Source organism: Arachis hypogaea, chromosome 13 (genome assembly GCF_003086295.3).
Source record: "Arachis hypogaea cultivar Tifrunner chromosome 13, arahy.Tifrunner.gnm2.J5K5, whole genome shotgun sequence".
Classification (NCBI taxonomy): domain Eukaryota; kingdom Viridiplantae; phylum Streptophyta; class Magnoliopsida; order Fabales; family Fabaceae; genus Arachis; species Arachis hypogaea.
In genome coordinates, this window is record NC_092048.1 from 3430174 (window position 1) to 3456137 (window position 25964).

Consider the following 25964-nt stretch of genomic DNA (forward strand, 5'->3'; position numbering starts at 1 on the left):
TTTATATTCTGTAACCTTTTTTACCTTGAAAAAGTTTATTCCCCTACCCAAAAAAATAATCTATTTGAAAATTAAAAAAAAAAGAGGGGGGGGGGGGGTAAGTGGTTGGTCACAAAAACATATGATACTAACATTAGTAGTCATCAGCATGAATTATAATACTAAGTTGTCAGAAAAACATGAAACTCCTTAAACTATCAGAAAAGCACTAAAGAAAATTTACAACATAATTTGGTCTCTGCACTACAATAAGAAATAAATGAAATCGAATTAAATGCAAACTTGATCCTGTGAGTTACAGTATATGAACAAAAATTTGGAACTTCCATATTTGCCCCTTTCAATTCTTTTTTAATGTTCAAAGTGGGAAACACCAAATTGGATCCATTATCATACAAATGACCAATTTATAAAAGAGAAAGCTAAGCAATGAACAGTGTTGTCTTCTGCAGCAAGCACTTTCCATGCTATGGCTTGTTCATATGAAACATGCCTCCCCATTGTTGACATGCATATTCCAGCTGGTAGATAAGCATAACCCTGATACAAGAACACACAAATTCACCATTTTTTGAATAGGGAAGTGTAGTTTGCAACAAGAAAATGCAATAACAATGTGAAACAACATAGTTTCCATCTTTTGTTTTCTATTTTCCAAATATTATATTCTCAAGATTTGCGAAGAAAAAACTAAACGACAAAAATAAAATCTTAGGGTGCATTTAGTTTGCTTTTCATTTCAAGTGTTTTCTGTTTTCAAAATTTCGGAAATTAAAAGAGAAAACAGGCTGTGAAAACAAAAATCGGTTTTTTATTATTTTCACTGTTTTCTCTATTTTCTTAAAACCCTACAAAACATATGGAAAATGAAAACGCAAACCAAATGCATTCATTCTAGACTTGGTTCAATTTGGAAATTACCTGCTGCATTAACTTGGCAAAGTCTGCACACAATGCCTTGCGACCGGATTCGTCAAAAATTTTATCCAATGTGATGTCTTGTAAAGCCACTAGGGTTGTTTCCAACATGTCAAGGCCAGCTTGATTCGCAAAGATGAACACTGGCAGCGACTGCAATGCACAAAAGAATATCACATAATTGTCGCACAAAAGAATATCACATAATTGTCGCATGGTATGCATTTTAAGGGCCATCAGAAAAACTTACAAAAACCGAAACCAAAACCATACATACCTTCAGTGAGCAGCACAAAATGGCATCCTGATGATGCCACAAACTCTTCAACATCGAGTCGCCAACAAGAGAATCTGATCTCAGCAAGTCAGACCCTAAATAGTAACTGTTATTGGGAAGAGACATTACTATTAGGCCTTTTTCCCAAAAAGAAATACCAACTATAATGCTTCAATGGGTCTAATCCTATAATCATTTAACAAAAATATGAACTTACCTATAACTCTGGCAGATCCAGTGAGCTAGTGTAAGGGCTTCTGGAGAACCAGGAGATAGTTTGGACCCAACGTTAGGGTTCATTCCAGGAGATATAGCCATAGCAACCCTTTGGACAGAAGAAATCACACTACGGACATATTGTCGTGCCATGACAGCAACATTATCTTGCAAATTGCTGTCAAAAGGAAACTGGAACGCGATGGTCAACACTGATCGGGTGTTTTGACTTGATGATGCATCTCCTGCACCCTGAGTAGTCGGCGGGCCAACTTCAAGACCAGATGTCAAGTCAAGGGTCCTGTTAGAAGTCGTTGCATCCTTTTTATCGCCCTGAAACATGGTAACATACAGGGTTCATAGACCGATATCAGCAACAGTGAAAAAAAAAAATAGAAGGGATGATGCAAAAGAATCAATACTCAACTGGTTTTGAATCCAATGGGATGATGCGGAAGCCAGATGGTACCAATGGAGCATCATCAGGGAACATTTCATCGATTGGAGCAAATATAAGCTCAGAACAAGCCCCCACAGCATTCTCATCAATTCCACTGCATATCTGAAAAAATAAGGCCAAAAGAAACATCAGCATGAAGTATATCTTCGTAAGAATAAATTGAAAATCTTAACACTTCAGAGACATTTGATCAGACAATCACATCATTGAAAAAAATAATAGCAATGCCGTACTGAAAAAATTATACTTGCATTTAACCTGACATTGCATAGCTAAAAAGAATTGCATTAGAATAACTTCCAACTTCAACAAGAGTCGAACGCATTACCTGTAAGAGATGAATGTCCCTAGAAGCAAAAGCATCTTCTTGGGCAAGAGAGTGGCCTTCAAGCCGAATAACTTCCAGCATCTGGAATAAAAATGAAACCTTGTTGGCGATTTTGCTTGAAAGTACAAATCATTATCGGCCCGAAAAGGAAAGACATTGTGTGGCAAGTAGCCGGGAATGAAAAAAGCAAATTACCTCTTCATGTTCAATTGTATGGCCAAGTGGCATGATTATTTGACTGCCAGTGAATCTTGTAGGCCTCATTCCTGGATAAGCATAGGAGCCAGCTTTCAGTGATGCAGCAGCATAAGCATCAACATTGAAATCAGCCCACTCTGAGCGGTGCTCCCTGAGAAAGCGAACCAAAACAGCAGGAGGAACGTTCTGAAAACAAAGTAATATAAAAGACTTGTCAGAAAACAATTCAATGTATATTAAGGAACTCTTCATCCATTTCAAATCACCATGTTCACATTTTATCAAAGAATGTCTTTCCCCTCGATGATCATATTCGATATCAAACTTTTCAAAAGCCAGTTTCACTTTTCCATGTCATGCACAAAAGACTAATAGTAATATCCCGGCAAGGAGAAGCTTTTGCAGAGAATTTCAGGCAATTGGATTTTCAGACTCACTTGGAGCAACATAGAAGCTTTTGCACAGAGAATTCCTCCAAGAAATGTAAGGGAACTAGCAGGATTAGAAGTGCCGCTCAAATTCTTGGTTGAATTAACTGCAATAATTACATCCTCAGCACCATCACAGTTTAGTACAGTCCATCCGTCATCATTGAATCCATTCACAGCATCATTGAAGCCTCTGTAGGTGTGAGATTTCAATTTCAGCCAAGGATGAGTACATCGTATAGGAGAGAATGATGCAAAATAAACACAATGGAATTGGAGATTGAAATAAGTTTCAAAGAAACAGTGATTCATGCTATTTGCCTACCTGCTCAATCTTTGGCTGAATGTTCGAAGAACAGCAGGCTGCCGACCCAATCCATATACCACTTCACCACTTGTTTCCTGGGCTATTTGCCTTATATATCTAAGTGCCTATCACAAGAACCATCAATTAATAACTATCTTCTAAAATACGGAATGACATGAAAGTATGTTCCCTAACAACAGCTTAAAGACATGAATAGATGAACAAGAGGAAACGAGGGAAATATACGGAGATATTCAATCTGTATGTCATAAAGACAGAACCTTACAACTTCCAGATTATGTCTTCGCACAGTCTAACATCTATTTTCCCCATATTATTTACTCATACCAGACGAAATCATCAAAAAGATTTGCAGTTCAGATTTGGACATTATTCACAATTATGACACTAGTCAATGATAATTTACACACATTATTTAACAGATTAACTATGATAAACTTACTGCAATTGTCTTTTTTGGGCCACCACTTTTGATGATTCGTAAAGTGGTCGCAACACTTCTGGCACACTCCAGGCCTGGAAGAAAACAACAAACAGGTTAATGTATGAAAGAAGAAATGAAAAACAGATGCCAAATTGTAAAGCAGTCGGTCAAACCTCAAGATTTAGGTGGTCTACAATGTGAATAATTGACCCTCCACCTTCACATGGTCGAATCAAATAGCCGCTAGGAAGCATTTCAGCCCTTACAAACTGAGCAGCAGCAGCTGCATTAGGGCCACTCCCAGAACCAGATAGAGACCTCTCACAAACCTTCAAAAGTGGAATCAGATGGATTAAGTGCAAAATAATGAAAGCATCGTCTCACTTCAAAGCAGAACTTTAAAAGTGAGAGTCACAGTTTTATCGTAAGTCCAACGCAAACTCACCACAAGACTGCCATTTTCCAGGCTTGTAGTGTATCTCAGAGTCCAGAAATCCCGGGCAGGAGCCAGTGTCGTTGGAGCATATGTCTGAAAAAAAAATTTCAAATTTTACTCGAGAGTAATAAACAAAAAGAATTGTCAAATGTTGTATGTGAATTCTCACCTGTGTGTACACAAGTTCAATGGTCCCTCCATTACCCGCAGGGAACATCGTGAAAACCTCTAGGCTCCGACACTCCCGAAACCAAGATGGACGATCTTTCAGGATCTCCGCAATCTATTAAAAATTTAGGGACTTAGAAATTCAAAACTCGAATAGAATGCAGAGTTTAACTTGCATACAAAGAAATGGAAGAATAATCACAAATCATACTCACTTATTTACAAGACGATACACTACCTTTGTAGGTTCTAAACTAACAAGACCGCAGGCTCGAGCTGCCACTCCACTGCAACTTTGTGAAATGGCAAAGATCCCAACCGAATCCGGACCAGGCTGGCAATATTTTTCGACAAAGAAAAAAAAAAGAAGCGAAATCCGTAAGTTTAGCAGATTAAACTTTTAACATGATCGTAAGAAAATCTCAATACTGATCTCCCCAAATACAATAATTATTAACTCATTTATTAATTTCACTTCTAGGATCACCAAAAAAAGTTAACAAAAAATAAAGAACAGCAACCTTCATCCCAGGCATCTGGACCCAATCGACAGCAGTCCCCGTAGCCTTGGATAGGAACTCTGTCAAAGTCTCCTCTGCAATTGATAGGAGTCTGCAAACATCTCAACAATTAAAGAAAGAATCAGATAAAGCTTCATCGTATATGTACATATAAAAAGCAGAAAGTTCAGCGAATAGCTCCAAATTTACCCAGCAGGGTTGTTAGCATCTCTCATGGAATGCTGAGGAGTAGTAACCACCGAATCACAACTAGCATCAGTAGTTGCAGCTGATGTCTGCAGTGTTTAAGGACAAAAATTACTTAAATAACCCTTCAAAAGACCAAAACATAAAATTACTCTATATATATTGATTATATTCTCATCACATGTTGATATAAAAAACAAAACTTAATTCAATCTAAACCATGGCACATATATAGTAGTGCATTAAAAAATACATTTTGAGTGTTATAATTTCTTTTGAAAATTAGGTGACAAATTGCTAATCACACAGGCACGTGTGTTCATATATACTTACAGTTTGCAATTGCTGCCTCATGTAACCATTCTCACACACAAGCTGTGACACTTGTTTCTGCAACCGATCATTTTCTTCCATTAACAACTTGTTCATTGCTGTAAGCTTCCGGTTCACAGTTTGAAGCCGTGAAGCTTCTTTTCTCTGCTTCTCCCTACACCTGCACCATTATGATTCCATTTCAATAACACCCCACAATTCACATAACCAAAAAGTTGCAATCTTTGAAGCCAAAAATACAACAAAATTAAGATTGTTAGATGACAACACCCCGATCAACCCAAAAAAAAAAAATAATAATAATAATAATTGAGATGTTTAAACTAAAAGTTTGAGGCAAACCTTCTATTCTGGAACCAAACCTTGATTTGCTTTGGTTCAATGTTAGAAAGAATGGGGCACTCTCGGATCAGTTGTTGCCTCCTGAGGGAACTTGGTTTTGGACACTCAGCATAGACCCTTTCAAGAGCTTCAACCTGTTCAGCAGTGTACCTCACATATTTCCCAGAATCAAGGTGCTTATCAATGCTACCACTGCTGCTACTCTCTCTGTGATGAGCCACAGCCATAGCCATGATTCCTCCTTACTATTATCCCAAAGGACACAAGTCCAAATCACAATCAAAGAAGTTGAAAAGGAAAACCCAAAGTTCTAGCCAAAACAAGAACAGGACCCTTGGTGACAGTGAAGTATGGGCTCTGGCATAGAAAAACTTGTTTGGTTAAGCACAAAGAAGAAGAAAAAGAAACTTCAGAAAAGAAAACAAAAACAAAAAAAGGAAAAAAAATTAGTTTATTTCTTCAGGGAATGGTTCCAAATTTCCTAAGAGGTAAATCAGACTATGTATACCAGCTGAAAGAGGAAACAAAACCTTGTTCCCTTTTGGTTTTCACACTACTAACTACCAAAAACCATACATAAAGAAAAAAAAAATGATTTTTAGTGAGGTGTGAGAGGCAAGACACCGGTCCTGATAAGCTCTAAGGATTTTTATTGTTTTGTTCAAAGGTGAGTGTGAATGAGGAATCCATAGAAGGAACAAAATGGGAACTTTAGGAAAATTTCAAGATTGAGTTTGAACGTTGAACACACTTTAGAAGAGGATGAAGTGTGAAAGAATAAAAAAGGGGGAAAAGGAAGGAAGAAGAGAGAAAGTGAGTGAGTGAGAGAGTGAGAGAATAAGAAATGGAGCTTGATGGAGAAGGAAGGAATAGAGAGGTGTGAGTTCGGGGAAACCAATGTTGTCGTTTGTGTGTGTCTGTGTATTCTTGTTCTTGTCCCTGTTTGTTTCTCGTCTCAGAGAGAGAGGGAGAGAGAGAAAGCGAGTTTTTTGTTTGTTTGTTTGTTACAGTTAAGAAGGAGGAGGAGGGAGTGGAGAAACCCTAGTCATGGTGGGAGGATTTTCCGGGAAAATTGAGATGGAAGGAAAATGGAAGAAGAAGAAGAAGAAAATAGAGAGAGAGAAAGACACGAAAATCGAGTGTGTTGTGTTTTTTTTTATTATAAATATTTTCGGCGCATTTACGTCCTTGTCCCTGTCCATCCTTTGAAATGACGTTTATGGGTCCCACTGTTTTCACGCCCCACTCTCTTGTCCCCTCTCTACACTCTACACTCTTTTTAGTCTTTACAATCCACCAAACTCTCTACACAAATTTTTTCCTTTTTTTTTTTACTTATTGTGAAATAATAAGTAATTTTAAAATAAACTGATCATAAAAAGTAATTTTACAATTTATGTTTAATCAATTATATTTTATATATATATAATAAGTTATTAATTAATTATTGAATATAAAAATATATATGTGATTTTTTTTTTAAGATTTATTATATTATTATAAATAAATTTGATTATTAATTTATTATAGGTTTGTTTATTTTACTTGTGGTTTTGAGAATATTAAAATTAAAAATTGGTTATTAAACCCGTACGGTTCAAATAAAAAATCAGTTTGACAATAAATCAGTTAAATAATTAAAAAATAATTAATAAATTATTTAACAAACCAATACGATCTTATAATAATTAATTAATTTAAAATAATAAAATATAAAAAATGTTATTTTTTAAAAAATTATATATTTTATATGTAAATATATTATTTTATTTTATTATATCTAGTTTAATTTTCATTGAATTTCTAAAACTTTGAATATCTAATTCTATTGATTTGATTTTTAAAACTTTAATTATATTTTAAATATTTTGTAATATGTATAACTATATATAAATATATAATTGGCTTGATGATTTTTTTTTATGTATAATAGTATTTTTAGTTGTTAATATAGTAAACAAATAATTATATAGGTTTTGGATTTAACACATCGTATGTTTAGTAAACCTTTTTCCAAATTTATGCAATAATTGACTCATTTTTATATTCCTCAAACTTTTATTCCTTTTTTATGACTCACCTAAATTTCCCTCTTTCATTTAATTGTTTAGTTTTATTTGGTTGGGCCTTACGCCCTATTTCAATTTTTAAAAAAAATGAAAATTGATTTTGATCAAAATTTATTTCATTTAAATTTATTTTAAAAAGGTTAAAACCTTTTTTTTTTCTTTTAGAATCAATTCCATTTGTTTTATATAGTTGATCTAAAAATATTCTTAAAAATTGATTGTTTGAATACAAAGCAAATATATTTGCCCAAAAAACCCATCAATGAATATATTTTCTTAGCACTCACTTATTCAAGATTTTTTTTTACCAAAGATAAAAAGACTCGAACCCGCAATCTCTTAGATGAGTATGGAAAGACTATATCATTTGAGTTATAACTAATTGACTTTTTCAAAATTATTTTACTTTTCCTATTTAAATGAAAAAAATGGAAAAGTTATGTTTAACATGTTTAAATCAAATACAAATAATAAAATCAACAAGATTGCTGCACATCTAAGTATTTTTTCACTTAAGTTTATCCAAGTAGGTCTAACACTTATAAAAATTACTCTCATTAAAATAGCATTATTACACGCATTTCTTCTTTCAAATATACGTATACGTCCTCTTCTTTCAAATTCAAGCATGCCTCTTCCTTTTCCTCCTCTTCCTTTTTCTTCGCGCACGCAGTTTCTTTTTCTGCTTCTCCTCCCCCTCCTCTTCTTCTTATTCTTCTCCTCTTTCGTTATCGCCATCACCAATATTTTGCTAATATATTATTTTTTCAATCGAATTGAATTGAATACAATTGTTAAATTGAATTGAATTGAATTCAACGGACGTAGGTGTTATGAATTGAATTGATAATCTCTAAATTGTAGACACATGTGTTTTGAAGTTGATTTTGTATAATAGATAATGTTCCGTTCATTTTGTACTATACAATTGTTTCACCTCAATAACGTGATCGGTTCATTATGCAGAAACCTGTTTTGAATTTGATTTTATATAATGGATAATGTTCCGTTCATTTAGTACTATACAATTATTTTACCTTAATAACGTGTTCGGTTCATTATGCAGAAAGCTATTTTGAATTTGATTTTATATAATGGATAATGTTCTGTTCATTTAGTACTATACAATTGTTTCACCTTAATATCATGTTCGGTTTATTATGAATTGAATTGAATTGAATTGAATTGAATTGACGCACATGTTCTAAATTGAGTTGAATTGAATTAAATTGAATTGATAATCTCTAAATTGTAGACGCAGGTATTTTGAATTTGATTTTATATAATGGATAATGTTCCGTTTATTTAGTACTATACAATTGTTTCACTTTAATAACATGTTCGGTTCATTATGCAGAAAACTGTTTTTGAATTTGATTTTATATAATAGATAATATTCTGTTTATTTAGTACTATACAATTGTTTCACCTTAATAATATGTTCGGTTCATTATGAATTGAATTGAATTGTTTTGAATTGAATTGAATTGAATTGATAATCTCTAAGAGAAGGAGAAAAAGAAAGAAAGAAGAAAAACCTGCGTGTGCAAATTTGTTGGAAGACGAATAAGAAAAAAAAAAGAGGAGAAGAGAGAGAGGAGAAGAAGAATGAAAGAAGAAAAATATGTGCAAATTCGGAAGAAGAAGAAGAAGAAATACGAGAAGGAGAAGAATGAGAAAAAAAATTAGCCCATAATTTAAAAAATTATTACAACAATTTAGATAGACTTAGATAAAGATTTTGTTTAAATGTAAAACTTTATTCTAAAATTAAACCCAATGGATTGGAGTTAGCTAAATACATGGAGCTGTAGTTTTGTGGAACATAATCTTCATTTTTCTTTTATATATAATCATGTAACCAATCAAATTAATAAATATTTTAGTTCTTTAATTAATGATTTCAGCTTTGAGTTTTCAGCTCCATTTAGTAAAAATCTTATGATAGAATTAGATTATGTAACATTTTCTTTTAATGAATTCTCATGCATAAGTCATAAGACGATATTAAATGAATTTTATATTTCTTTTTATGTGCACGTCGCAATTAAAATTAATCGTAGAATATTAAATGTTACAATAATTAAACTTAATTTTTAATAAATCAAATTCATTTATTTGTAATAAACTAAAATAAGACATAATAATCCTAAATTAATAAAATAAATCATAAATTATTTAGAATTAACTTTTTATGGAATTCAGAATGTTAAAGATAACAGTCACCAAAAATAAAAAGAATGTTAAAGATAACTTAATTAAGACAAATTAAAATAATAAGCATGACAGTTAGTATAATTAATCAAAAGTAGCAATAGATAATTTGGTCATAAAACCAATAGTAACAACTAGATTAAAAAAATATGCATATCTAGATATTTTATTGTATAGAAAGTGAGAAATATAATTGTGTTTAAAAATATATATATAAGAATTTAATTTTGATATATTATTAGTGTAAATTTATTTTACACATATATCAATCACATAATGTTATATTAACAAAAATAATTATATTTTTTATTAATTACGTAAATCGTCGTAAAAAAAAAAGCTAATATGACCGCACGAAACCTAACAATATTTTTAAAATTATAAGCCTCAAACTAACGTTTGAATAGTAGGTGAAAACATGAACAAAATACTTTTTCATCACAAGATATGTTGATATTTATTAATCTTTGTAGAATTTAGACATCAAATGGTCGTAGAAGATTGGAAATGTGATTAGATGTTATTTTATTATTATCGATTAAGCTCTTTTGTAAAGAAGTTGGTAAAATAAAAAATAAAAATTTAATCATATTTAAATTAAAATAATTAACAGAACTCACATATATAAAAATTACAAAAATCAATAATAATTAATTGATTATTTTACAGTATTATTATTTTATAATTATATTTCAAACTATTACTATATTACTTTGGAGTGAATGGGGATTATTGTACAATATATTATTGTTTTTTAATTTAATTTGCATTTAAAATTGATGTCAAATCTGTAAACTGTAGAGTCAAATCAACGTAGTTATGATCAATGGCATATATTAGTTTCTTAGTTGAGGAAATAAAACAAAAGAATAGAAAGTTCTTCAGAGAATAGATATGGCAGTGTCGAGATTCTTCTGATAAGGTTGTGACAACTTCAAAATCCAAAATATGAGGGACCATGTCTCCACTTCCAAATTGGAAAAGGAAAAAAAATTATACTGTGCTCTAATTCATAATAAGTAATATATTCGATATAGTTTGGTTATACATTATAATTCTACTATAAATAGAGTAAACTATTATTTTTACTCATAAAAATTAAAAACGCTGATATATCTATTCATAGAAGATAAAAATTACCATTTGTACTCATAAAAAATTGATTTTGCAAGTAAAATTACTCAAACCCTAAATAATTACATAAAATCCCCAAACTACCCCTTTCTCTTCTCTCACGCACGCATCCATCCTCACTCACTATTTACAGCACCTAAACCACTACTGTCGTAGCATCATCTTCCTTCCTACTCTCTCTTTCTCCCTCTCTCTCTCACTCGCTTTTCCTCACTCATCTCTTGAATATCAACGTAGCCCAACTATTATCCTCTTCAAAATTACAAAAAAAGAACAAACTCATATCAAATTGAATAATAGAACATGCATAGATTCAAAATAAAATCATAATTTCTTAGAACCTTCGCCAAAAATTGTCAATTTCTCATATTAAATATCACTATTTTCGTTACAAATAACACAGAACATTAATTCGATATTGGCGACGCTGGGAGGAGATGACGAAACCGCATCGCTAGGAGGAGAAGAGAGCAGCGACGCCGAGAAAAGAAGACGAAGATACGACATTTGAAAAAGGAAAGAACTCAACGTTGAAGAAGTTGTGGTTGCAGAAAATAGAGGACTCAAAATTGCTACTTCCTGAAGCCAAAAACCTCCCGAAGAAGAAGAAGAAAAAGAGGAGGGGAGGAGGAGATGGAGCTCGCAACAGCAAAAGGAAGAACCACCATTAATACACAAAAGAGAGAGAAGAACGACAGAGATGAGAGAAACATCAATAGAAAAAGAAGAGGAAGGAGAAAAGTGCGAAGAGGGAGGAGAGAAAGAGATGGACGATTAAAGAAGATAGAGTAGAAGGAAGAGAGAGAGAGTGCGGAAAGGGGAGGGTGCTGCAACAATGGGGTTCACGGTTTAGATGAAGATGAAGAGGATGAGACTCACCAAGGATAGTTTGTGGATTTTATGTAATTATTTAGAGTTTGGATAATTTTGCTTGCGAAATCAATTTTTTATGGATAGATATGTCAGCGTTTTCAACTTTTATGGATAGAAATGATAGTTTACTCCTATAAATATTACAGATAAAAAATTAATATTGATATCAAATAATCATTTTTAAACATTTTTTTTATTATTAGTAAGATTATAACTAATAACAATTAGTAACATATACGAGACTTATAGAAAAATAAACTTAAAATAAAAAGAAAAAAACTTATTTAAGATTATTTCTTAAAAAGAATTCATTATTCATGTATTAACTTAAGCGTTGGATTACTTTTATGAGTATTTATTCTTCTTATTCTGTTAAAAACTTAAAATCAAAGTATAAACTCATCCCATTTAAAGATGAGTGAATATCTCATTCGACTCCTGACAATTATCTCGAAAGGACAACGAGACTCCTAAGAAAAAAAAAAAAAACTCAATCCGGCCCCTGATCTTTTTTTTGGACTGATTAGCTCCTGTGCTAAAAAAAATAACATTGACTTTTTTTAGCACAAAGACCTCGTTGTCCTTTCGAGGTAATTGTCAGGGGTTGGGTGGAATTTTTTTTTTTTGTCAAAGATCTCGTTATCTTTTGAGATAATTGTTAGGGGGTGTTTTGAGTTTTTCTCTTTAAAAAGATTAGAGAACAATTAGTTGTATACGAATTATATCAAAGTTAATATATATAAAAATAACATGTCACTTTATTAGGTTTTAAAATAAAATAAAAAATTGAAGATGTAATTTTTTAAATATTTATATTTAAAGGACAATTTATTATGTCAATTAATGTATATTAGGATCATTTTTCTTTTGAAATAATTTATTTTACTTAAAATTATGTGAAGAGTATAACTAGAAATGTTCTATTATTATTATTATTATTATTATTATTATTATTATTATTATTATTATTATTATTATTTTGAAATAGATGGAGTAATGGATAAACTATGTATGATAATATTATGAACTAAGTAGGCTAATAAATAAGAATATCTAATCATAAATATTTTAAGAGAAACATTATCTTCGTGTAACAAAAAATATTTGAAAATTTCTAAGTTAAAAAAATGGTAATTCGGTTGAATAATTATTGATCCCCAACATTAATGTTACAAAGTTTAAATGGCTTTAATATACTCATATGGAGTTTAATTAATTCGAAACTTATTCTTCTCCTTAAACTTCATAATTAATTAATTTCCACGAATTAAATTAACCAATATTTAATCAATTTTCAATAAAAAAATGTTTGGTAACAAAAAAATATTAGCAAAAAACAGTCATAACTTTCTTTATGATTCATCAATTGTTACGACAATTAATAAATACTAAATAAAAAAAATTTCGACTGTTTTTTTTTTTCTACCTAACATTACCTTTTTAATATCATTTGGTTTGGGAATAAAAAAATATAATTTTCGGTAATTGGATTTTAAATTATTTTTCAATTGTATCTAATTTTAATCTAAATCATTTAATATTATCCTCGATGGAGTATTTAATTTTTTCTATTATTACTCGGGCAAGGACCACATTTTCGGTGCACATTAGATTCGTCGGTTAAATCTTAAAAAAAAATCTAGAACCAAATAGAATAGGTGAATATCCCCGAAAAAAAAATGCATATAATAAAATAATATCAAATAAATAAAAACCCAAAGGATATATATAAATATTTATGAGGTGCCATTTTTCCATGTTTGGAGTGCTTTTGGCATGCGCAAAAAGTAGTGTCACGTGCTTCCCATAAGTCCCATTACTCATACTCACATCATATAATATATGGTTGTAATTAATTTAACAATATTTATAACTTGTTGGTTCCCCATTATACAAAATAATTAATCCAACTTTTTCTATTATTGCATCACAAGCAATGACCAAAGATAACAAAAAGAATTTTCCACTTTAACACTTGTGGTCGAAATGAATCTTTTTGACAGAATGATTTTATATTTTGGGCAGCCTCATTTAATTAAATATGCATCCATTTCAAAATGTGATCCTCAATTGATCTTCATTTTCTTTAATATATAAGAATGCATTTGGTTTTTATTTTTTATTTGATTTTTTAGAATTTTATAAAGGAAAAAAGAAAATAAAAAGCTTTTTTTGCTTTCTTTTTTTTTAAACATTTTAAAAATAAAAAATAAAACACAAACCAAACATTAGGGTTGAACATGGATCGGATCGGATATGGCCAAAATCTCGATCCGATCTGCACTAAAATTATCGGATCGGATCGAATATCGGATATATACGCAAAACATAAAAATACTTTTTAAAAGCTTATTTTTATTTAAAAAATCAATAAAATCTCTTTTTCTACTCTTTTAAATCTTTTAAACATGTTTACTTTTAAAATAATATTAAATATATTTTTCTTAAATAATAAAAATAAAATAATACAACATATATAATAATTATTAGTTGAAATAAAACATAAAAAAATATTTATTTATTTTTGCGGATGACGGATACTTACATAAAATCCGCAATCCAATCCTATTAATGTGCGGATTCGATCCGATAGTCTTGCAGATCATATCCATATCCGTAATTTTCGAATCGGATTCGAATAAATATCGCATATATGTAGATCGAATCCGATACATGAGCACCCCTACTAAACATATCCTTAATTAGTCTAGGTATTATATAGCTAAACAAGTTCTTTTTCCAAGTTAAAACTGAGTTGTTAGATAAACCTACACATATGTACACTACAACAGATGCGGCGGATGCCAGCGTCGAACTTCCTGCGGTTTCACAAAACGCAGCAACTAAGGGTGGATTGTTGCGATTCATCTCCAAATTAGTCTTCCGACGCTCAATCGATCTGTTTTTGTGTCGAACCCACCAAACCCGCCGGCAACCTATTTAGCGGCGGTTTAAAACCGCCGCAATTCGACAATTAAACCGTCACTAATCTCTGCTTGTCCTGTAGTATGTTAAATTATTTATAAAAAATTTCAAATAAACTTTAATATACTAATGATGTATATTTGTTGTTCATGCAGAAATTGATAATAGGAAAAATTAATTTTAAGGACTATTAACAAAAACTAATTATTAAAAAAGATTAATTATATTAAAATTATTATAAATAACATATTTAAATAAAATTTTAAAAAAAGACCAAAGAGTTTCTAAATAGACATAATATCCTTAATCAATCTTTGGCACTAAAAATGTTAGAAAAAATAAATAAAAATTATAATTCAAAAGTTTTAAAATCCTAATTTCCTAAATTCAATAACCCTGAATTTTTTTAATCTTTTTTATTAATGTAATAATATATTGAGTATTATCCCTTTAACGTTAATAATACTAGCCATACAAATATATTAATTTTTTTAATGAGACATTCCAACAATTTTTATTGTAATTTAGCCATCAATATTTAAAAATAGAGGATCCAAAGAATTTAATTGAGAGACAAAAAAAGATATTACTAATCGTTAAATTAAACTTATACTATGATGACCTAATTTGGAGAGTCTAATAACAATTTTTCTTATAACAAATTATTTTGAATAAAAATTCAGGTACAGTTAATTTTAAATAAAGTTAATAGTTAAAAACGTTTAAATAATTTAATTGATTTAAATAAATTTTCATCTAATAACTTTCAGTTATCAATTTCACGTAAAATTAATTGCATATGAATTTTCTCCGTAATATTGTCTTAGTGTTTGGTGGTATTGCCATTAGTTGCATTAAGGTTATGGTTATTACTAGTATCATTTATGGTAATTGGTTCTCATAAGTAATGTATTTTATGTAAAAAATAAAAAAATTAAACTTGTATTAGAGACAAAAAAAGTTGAATAAACTCATGCTGAAAAGAGCAAAATAAATGACTTTTTTTAATTAAAAACAATCATAAAAAAATTAATAAGAGAATGATTAATAGTATTATTATATGTGTAAGTGTAGAATAATGTTTTAAATCAGTCTGTTTTAATAATGACGATGTAATTGGATCTTTTATTAATTAGTCTTTGATAATGATTCTTTCCGTAATTTTCCCTTGATAATTAATATCCCATATACATTAAAATCCAAATTCTTGTTTTACAATGTAAAAAAAGGTCAAAGGGCACTATTTTTTTATAAACTATATAAATTAAAGGCCCTACCATTATAGGTGAAGTGTAAAATCAACTTACAATCTTGTGAACATATGTACAAGACAAAATGGCAGTGGATGAAGAATTTAGACCATATATTATAAAAGCTTTATATGCTAACACAAAATAACAAATATGAAAGCCAAAAGGGATTTGAATTTGACAAAATTCTAGAAACACAAATGATATATCTATGTAGCTAAACATGTATCACTTTTTTTTTTGGGAGGGAAAAAAAAAAGCTAAGCATGTAAAACACAAATAAAAACAAGATAAAATATCCGTCCAAAAAATTTAACAAATAAAACAATAATAATACGTTTTTTTTTTATAAGAAAAAACAAGAAAATGATATTAACACTACTATAATTTGAGCTATTAATGATTATAATGTTTATATCTCATAACCCTAAAATTGTAAGTCTACATATCATTGTTGAAACTAAAATAGTTAGTGCTTTTTTATTTCATAAAAGAAGAAAATGCTTAGATATGTAAAAGACTCACAAAATTTGACAAAAAGAAAAAAGAAAACAAGAGTACATTATTTACTTATACAAATTAAAGGAAGAGTATAAAAAATAAAGTAGAAATTCCGGTGCAGCGGTCAAACAATTTGACAGGTTTGATTAAATTGTCATCTGACGACTTTTAGTTTTTAACTTCATATAAAATTAATTACATTTAAATTTTAACCTACAAATAATATAACAGGAATAAAAGTACATCTAAAATAGTCAAGATCTTTTTTTTTTGTTTTCCATGATATTTCTCACTCCAAAAAGACATGTACTAATTCGCCTCCATTTAAGGGTTTGTTATTGGACAACAGGTTATTGCATGTACAAGTTACAAGATGAAATTCAAACCCCGATACTTGCTTAAGCGGATTAGTGAGCTAACTACTAGACCAACCCAATAATAAAGAAATAAAAGATAAACAAAAAGATAAGGATTTAAACTGAATAAAAAAAATACATTAAAATTGAAATAGAAACAAAAAGGATAGATTGAAATTGAATACAGAAAGAATTACTATACTCTCTACCTAATTTCTTGACGCAACAAAAAGGACTCCTCAACCTAAATTGTCAACGTCATAGTTTGGAAATTGAATCAAAGAGACTCCTCAACCTTCTATCCAATTTTCAATGCAACAAGAGAGGGACTCCTCAACCTCAATTGTCCACATCATGGTTTCATCACAAAACCAAAAAGAAAAATTTTAAACTTCTAAATCATTTTATACTACGACTACAATAACTAAAGAGGTATTTATAACCTCTTATTAGGTTAAAACAAATAAAATCTTAAAGTTCATAATTAAATAAACAAAATCAAAATATATCAAATTAAATTAAAACATTCTAAAAATATAAACTAATATATTCTAAATAATACTGAAACTCTTCATATCAATATCACGAACATTTGAAGCGCCTATCACCCAACTTAGTTAAATGGTCAAGATCTTTGTTTGCATTATTTGATCATGGAAGATAAAAACAACTTTAGGATCAATTCAAGATACACCATGTTTGAAATAAGAGAGAGAGAAAAAAAAAATCAGCCTCCCAAAAATCTTCTCAATATGACTTTACGTTTCATTCCACTACAAGCATGCCAATGGCAAATCCCCATGTGGAAAAAATAGGGAAGAAAAAGGTGAAAAAGAAAAAAAGAAAAATGCAACAACAACAACATTGTAAAAAAGGGATTTCATGCTTCCATTGTGTTGTCGGCATTATTTGGGTGCAATCAGTTTCATTTCAGAGACAACAAACAATCCTTCTCTTCCTCAAATTCTTTCTCTTTGATCTTTTTTCTGTGTGAAAGTGAAAAAGGAAGCATTACTATATTTTCATCATTATAGGAACCACTTTCAGCTCACAAATATACTCAATAGATAAATAATTAATACATGGCAGATCTAAATTTTATTTAATAATTTATTATTAATTAATAAATTATTGTATATATGATAAAATTTAAATTTTAAATATTTTTTTAAGTAGACGAATAAATTTATTATTCGATAAACTTAAGTTGATTTTTTTTTTAAATTCTAATAGACTATAAAATTTGACCCAAATTTAGAGATTTAGGAAACTATATATAGGTTAGATTAGAACATATCTTAGGTGAGAAAATAACATAGGCTGGTCAAAGTGATAGATGCTTACATCTTTCAATTAAGTGCTTTAGGTTTAATTATTAAAAATGGAAAGAAAAAAAATGTTAGGATACCTTAATGAATAACAAATTTCAAAATAAAAAATGGATATTTTTAATTCTGTCTAAATTGAGTTAATTTTTAGTAGTAATTTTAACATAAATAAAAAATATTCAGAATAAAATTAAATCAAAATAAATATTAAAAATATTTTTAAAAATCACAAATTTTAGAGATAAAAAACTATGATATCAATTGTGAGTGGAGATAAAATTAGATCAACAAAATAATGTAATAATATTAAATAAAAAGAATTCTTTTTCAAAATATATATTAACAATTAAACAGCTGAAGAAAAGAAAACTCATAATATAATATCTTATTTTTTTACACAGCAAATAAGAGAAACTCCATTGCAAATCAAGTTTTTTTTTTTTTTAAGTATGACTTATTGACAAAGTCATGTTTGAAGACAAGTTTAATGATTTTTTTAGTCAACTTATAGAAGAAACATATCAAATAAAAGCATAGTAACACACAAATATTAATATGTAAATTAGAAATTATTATTATTTTCCCCAAACATATATAGTACTAGTACAATCAATGGTGTATGATGAGATATAAAAAAGTCAAATGGGAATATTTTTTTCTTTTCTAAACTTTACAATGATGGGATTAACATCCTTCCACTTTGTCCCCCTCTCCCTTCTCTAATTGTTCCATCTTTATTTTTCTATTTTTTTTTTCTTTATGATTTTAGTTGATATTGTTTCTTCTTTCTTCTTTTTCCAAATGGGTGGATGGTTCCCATCTACGTTTTTACAATTTTGCCCTTTAAGCACCATTGCTTTTTTTTTTTTACTGTATCCTCCAATTTCACGTGTCAAAGACTAATCTGTCGCAGATCTAAACTATATCCTCCAGTCTGATAGATCAAAGACTAATCTGTTGCACATCTAAACTTTATTTAAGGATTTGTTATTGCCTAATATATTATTACATAAATAAGACAGAATTCAAATTCGAATAAATTACCATTTGTACCCATAAAAGATACAGATGCTGATAAATGTATTCATATAAGAATAAAACGACAATTATAACTACGGAAGATGGCTTTCGTGTGCCAAGAGTACCCGGACGTTGGTTACACAATTGGTCCGTTAGAATATTCTTGGCACACGAAAGCTATCTTCCGTAGATACAATTGTCGTTTTATTCTTATATAGATACATTTGTTAGCGTTTATATCTTTCATAAATACAAATAGTAATTTATTCATTCAAACTCCCAATACTTAATAACTTAAATAAACTAATTAATTAACTATTAGACCAACCTAATTTAATTACGATTGCTTTTCTCATAGGAAGGGAATATTTAACCCTAGTGGGTGTGCCTGTGCCTCCCCTTCAAACATACCCTTTGGGGCCCATCTAAGGTCCAATCATGTGGGCCCTTCATGTCTGGGCCGGCTCCATAAATATCCCTCAAATTAAGAAAAAGAAAAATAAAAAAAAATGGTTTGTTGCGTAAATCAATAGTATGCTGAGGTGGACCTTGCTTTGAGGGGTTGGTGTCGTTGAAGTGGAGACTTAGGCCCACATAAGTCAGCAACTTTGACAAACAGTGAAATCTTTCTATCCTTAAAAAAAAAAAAAAAAGTAAAACTAGTATCTAAATTTTGTTGTAAAAAATGACTAATTTAATTTGGATATACTAAAAATCTAAAGAAATAATTTAATTTTCAAGTATAAAAAGATTTTACACAAATATTTAATTGTATATTATAATATCAACAAAATAATTAGTTTCTAAATTTACTTTATAAAAATGATCTAAATACATAAATCTAATTATTAATACAAGTTAACGTATATATTTAATTACATATCATTGTATTAGTAAAAATTTACATTTTTTTATAAAAAAACTACTAAAAAAATTGAATATAATTAGGTAATTATGTATTAAACTAAACTCATTTAGTTTAATTTATCTAGATGAGGTCATACAAAAATGATAAAAGTCTTAGCTAACTTTTGCTTCTATTATGAGAAATTAAAATTAAAATTTAAGACTACATACCAAAAAATGAAAATACTTACCAAGTTGATAAATCTCATGTTTTATGTCTCTACTTTTTTACTCTCAATAACCTTTGCTTGTTTGCCACACTTGTTTATTGTCATTATCGGACCCCCTTTTTTTTTTTTTGGTTTATTTTTATTTTTGACATCATTTCACATTGCCATGCTTCTCTATTCTTTTCACCCATAAAGATTAAGCCATAAATGGATAAAGATGGCACTGCAAGAGTCTTGGTGGTTAAGGGTGTTACCTAAGCAAAAATATGGCACTTGGTTTTTTAATGGAGGGCACCACCACAACATTTTCACTTTTTATTTTTATTATTGAAATTGTCGCGATGTTTTTAAATAATGTGGAGAGTGGGTATGTTTTTTTTTTGTAGATGGTTACAAATTTGAGGAACAATTTTATAGGTTTTAATTTTTTTTTGATGTCACAGATTTGAGAGTCAGATTTGTAGTTTTATTTTTTTTTTAAATATAAATCTGAGGGTTAGATTTAAATTTTTTTATTTTTAATTTTTTTAATATACACCTTTAGATTTGTAATGCTATGAAATCTGACTCTCAGATTTTTATACTTCTCTAAATCTGAGAGTCAGATTTGTTACTTAAAATTAAAAAAAATAAAATTAATCTATCTTAAAAAAACACACTAATTATCTATAATGATGAATTACACACAATCTTCTTTCATGTAAAAAAAATTAGCCCAATATTTTTCTCTCTCTTTTTAATATAAAATATAAGATTTAAATCGTTAAATTATTTAATTAGTATAATTTTTTTAAAATTAGTTGACTTATTTAAAATTATAATATCAACAGATTTATAACAAAATAAAATCAAAATTCTAACTATTATGATTAGGTGCAATTTATTTGTAACATCTAATAAGTAGCTTATTTTTATAAGAATAATTTAATTTTCATATAATAATAATATAAAGAATTTTACATAAATATTTATATGTGTATTATTAATTAATAAAAATGACTAATTTTTAAATTTATTATCTAAAATACTATCTAAACACATGAATTTTTCTAAATAATTGTGTACAATTTTTTACAAAATGAAACTCTTATATTAATTAATAATCAATAATAAAATACTCCATTTTTTATGGCTACCTCCATTCGAAGATCACACTCTAAAACAAGCAAACTAATTGATATTGTATTAACTACTTGATCTAATTAAGAATCTAATCATTTTCTCCTATGATAAAGAGGTGAAAAGGGACCCCATTACTCATCACAAATTTTCACTATGCATGCTTTGGTAAGAAATTTAAACCTCAAGAATGCAGCACCATAAGATGGCACTGTATGCCTTTGTTTTTTCCTCTTATCTCTTTCTGCATTTTTTTAATAGTATCTGAAAACTTCTTGTCTTTCCCCACCACCGTTTTCTTTATTGCCGTATATGGATTTAATTTAATTTTCACATATTAACTACAATTTTTAGTATTAGTAAAAAATATTTTGTAAAATAATGTATTATTTTAAAAATTTTATAAAAATGCAAATAATTTTTCTATAATATAAAATGCCTATTTTTATGTGTTTGTATTTATTATTATTATTATTGGGAAAATTATATATGGAATAACGTTATATTATATACAATAAATGTCCAAATAAAATGGCATGATTTAAATTGGAGGGATACATGGACAGTTTTGTCTATACTTTGTCCTCATACCTGCCATGGTGGACGTTGTCATTCAGAAATTTTATTACTAAATTAACACCCTTCGCGTAGCGTTTGTTTTGAGGTACAGATACAGAGATTGAAAGATTGAGACTCAGTATCATGTTTGTTGGTTTAGAAATTGGTACTAAAATTTTTGTCTCTGTTTCTAAAATTTCAGTATTTCAGTACCTCCAAAAAGTAAAGACATAGGAGACTAAAATTTTTAAAGATGGAGATTAAAATTTTAATAACATTTTATACCTAAAATATCCTCATTTTAATTAATTAATTCTAATTTTACCCTTTGTATAAATTAAATTAGAGTTTCATTATTGTTTTAATTTCTGTCTCTCACTTTACACCAAACAGAATACTAAAATTTATTTCAATCTCTGTCTCTCAATCTTAGTCTTTCTGTCTCTATCTCTCCACCAAACCCTATCTTAATTTTCTTACCAGGCCATGTTGTGTCTAAGTGAATTTTATAACTTTAATTTAAATTTGTTATAATTAAGTTTTTAAATATATTACCTTGTGCTTTAATTATATATATTATTTTATCATGAAAAATATTTAACTTTTGTAGTTATTATTTCAGGAAGGGTAAAGTATTATTTTCATCCCAAACATTTGAGTCAAATCCTAATTTGGTCTCTAATATTTCCAATGTCTTATTTTAGTTCGAAAAAATTTTAAACGAATTCAATGTTGACCCACAGTTAAATTTAAAATGAACAATTAGTATATTTAAGAATCAACATGACGTTCAATTTCAGTACATATATAAAATTGACCTATCAAGTAAATTTTTTCGTTAATTAATCGAATCAAATTTAATAGTAAAATAACATTAAATCTATTCAAAAAATTTTGAAGATCAAAATACTAATCACATATTATTAGTGCTGCACCAACATCATATTAAAAATCAACATTTTTTTTTGAAAAAAAATGATAGAACAAAACATAAATGTTGGTTCATTCCATAAGCAATGCAAAATGATATCATCTCTTGGTACTTGGTAGCAATGGCTTCTTCCCATCATTTTCTATAAACTTGTTAAATATGCAAAGTGGGATAACAGCTTCGTACAAGCCACTTATGTTAATTAATAATTACTAAACTTTAACTTCTTTGAAACTTTTTATACAACAAGTTAAAATTTTCATGTGAATCATGATGGCTAACTTAGTATTTTATAGTAACCAATAATAAAAAGGAGGAAAAAAAAAAAAGTAAATGTAACTTGTGAATGAGGTTGGTTAATTATATATGTCCCTTATTCAACCAATTTCATTGGTTTGCTTAGATTCTAATATGGCCCACTTAGTAGGGTGTCCAAATATAATTAAGAAGGAGAGGAATTATTATTATAAATTCTAATTTGGTTAATATAAGCTTAGGCAATTTGACTGGGTAATTAGTACTATAATGGTGAAAGGAAAAATATAAGATAGGTGGTGTATAGTGTAACACAGTACAGACAGATAAAATAATAAATAAAACTGTTGTGAATCAATAATAATAATAAATGAATAAGAATAACAAGTTATACGGTTTTGGTTAACTCTGCATTCAATTGTGGCATATTGTTGCAGTTTCTGATAGTTATATTTATGGAAAACTCAGGACTACTGACTCATAATAATTATCATCCATCACCAATGCCATACATTGTATATAGGTACAGAAGATATATATAATATATGACCAGAATGTTTGAAAAATAAAAAATTCAAAATCAACCGCTAAAAAATTTTGGCAGAATAATTTAGTTTTTAACAAATTTTAATTATTAAATTTATTCTAAATATTTATTTTTATATAAATTATTCATTTATATAAAAGAATCAATATTCTTAAAAAAATAATTGTTATATTTTTATTAAATAATAATAGAATCTGACTTGTTTAATTTTTTTATTAAAATTTGATGTGATAATATCATTAAAATTTATTGAAAATTAAATCATTCGATTAAAATTTTTTAGAAACTGATTTTAAGTATTGTTAAAAAAATTATATATGTATAAACTATGATGCACGGATACTGACACAGACACGGGACATGACACGATACGGGACACGTTGACACGTGAATTTTAAAATCTTATATGACACAGGGACACGCATACATATAAAATATAAAATATTTTTTAGATAAACCGTAATGTGATATTAAAATATAAATTAATTTTTTAAATTATTTTTAATGTCTTATTTTAATTATATCAGGTATTTAAAATATTTTTTATTTTAATAAATAATAATATATACTATATCTAAATTTATTTTAAAAATATATATTAAGAATAAGACCGGACATGCTGACACGTAATGGTATTTAGGTGTGTCCAAGTGTGTCAGGAGAAGAATTTTTTATTTTTTATTGAGACACGGTTTGGACTCAGCAGACACGCATGTCGGACAAGTGTCGGTGAGTGTCGTGTCCGAAATGTGTCCGACACGCAGATACGGCAACTCAGTAAAGTATTCGTGCTTCATAGTGTATAAACATTTTTTTGTTTTTTTACTATAAATTAGCTAATAAATTATTAGCTACACAAAATGAAACTCGATTTTCTAACACTTAATTAAGCAGACGAATAAACTTATGACTGCAAGAAGTTGGTTTGTACATACATAAATATAATTGAAATGAATTAAACAAGCATTAAACAAACAGCAACAACCACCCACTATGACTTGTGCAGTTCCATTCAACAGTGCTGCCAGAAACGTTACGGATGATTAGTCATTAGGGTTTTGATTACTCAAGCTTTAGGGTTAACCACTTAACCCCCTATTCTCTTGCCACCAATCTAAGATTTGCACAATTTACAATGTGAAAAAGAAAAGAAAAGTTTTGAGCACAATGAAAAGTAATTCCAAGTGGAGGTGTATGCACAGTTAAGTACTATTTATTTTGTGAATGATGGTAGGAATGAAAATGACTTGACTAGTAGTAAAAGGTGATTTTTCACATTTGACCTTATTCTATATAGAGTGCATTATGCTTGTTTCAATTCTTTCGGTTTAGATAAATGACCATTCAATTGAATAATATAACATCTTGTGAAAAAAATAATCAATTTTAAGAGTGGATTAACATGTATTTTAATCAAAAGTGTCTACAAATTATATTCATGTGTATAACATACTAAATCATAATGCTAACAAAAATACAGTTCATACGTTCACACTTCACAATAATATTTTATCTATTTCCATGTGTTCATAAGACATAATGCCAACAAAAAAATCAAACAAATTCAAAGAAAAGGGCCTTGAATATATTTTTTGTATCCACAAATTTATATAGATGGGCCTAAAGCCCTAAACACATGGAGCAAGGCTTCTAACGACCCAATAAAAATTTTAATCCAATACTAGTCCGCTTAAGTAAGTGTCGGGGGTTCGAATCCCGCCTTGTGCATGCAGCAACTCATTGACCAGCGGCAAACCCTTAAATAGAGCTCAGTACCACGATGGATTAGTCCTTGACCTATCGGGTTGGGGGATACCGTGGAAAACAAAAAAAAAAATTTTTAATCCAACAAATCAATTTAGGTTGGTCGAATCGTCAGTTCACTCGTCCGCTTAAATAAATGCGGATAATTCAAATCTCACTTTGTACATGCAACAACCAATTGATCAATAACAAACCCTTAAATGGAATTCAAATCCGCAGCAGATTAGTCCTCAATTACAATCAAAAAATTTCTTTAGTAAAGAAATGAAAATTTTAATTAATTTTTTTAAAGAAAATGTCAATTACGCATGATGAATTTTTTTTTTCTTCTATTGTTAAAAAGACAATGTTTGCTTTTCATTAAAAAACAATTTTCAACCGAGGCTTAGAATCATCTTTTTATTTTAATGTAAGAGCTCCAATTCATTGTAAAGAAAAAAATAACAAATAAAAATTCCAGAGCTAAGAAAAGAGCAAAAAA

General features: G+C 28.8%; 1 pseudogene; it reads right to left on the reverse strand.

Moving 5' to 3' along the window:
- Positions 1-122: 122 nt before the first annotated feature.
- LOC112736504 (homeobox-leucine zipper protein REVOLUTA-like) lies at positions 123-6733 on the reverse strand (annotated as a pseudogene).
- Between the last annotated feature and the right edge of the window lie 19231 nt (positions 6734-25964).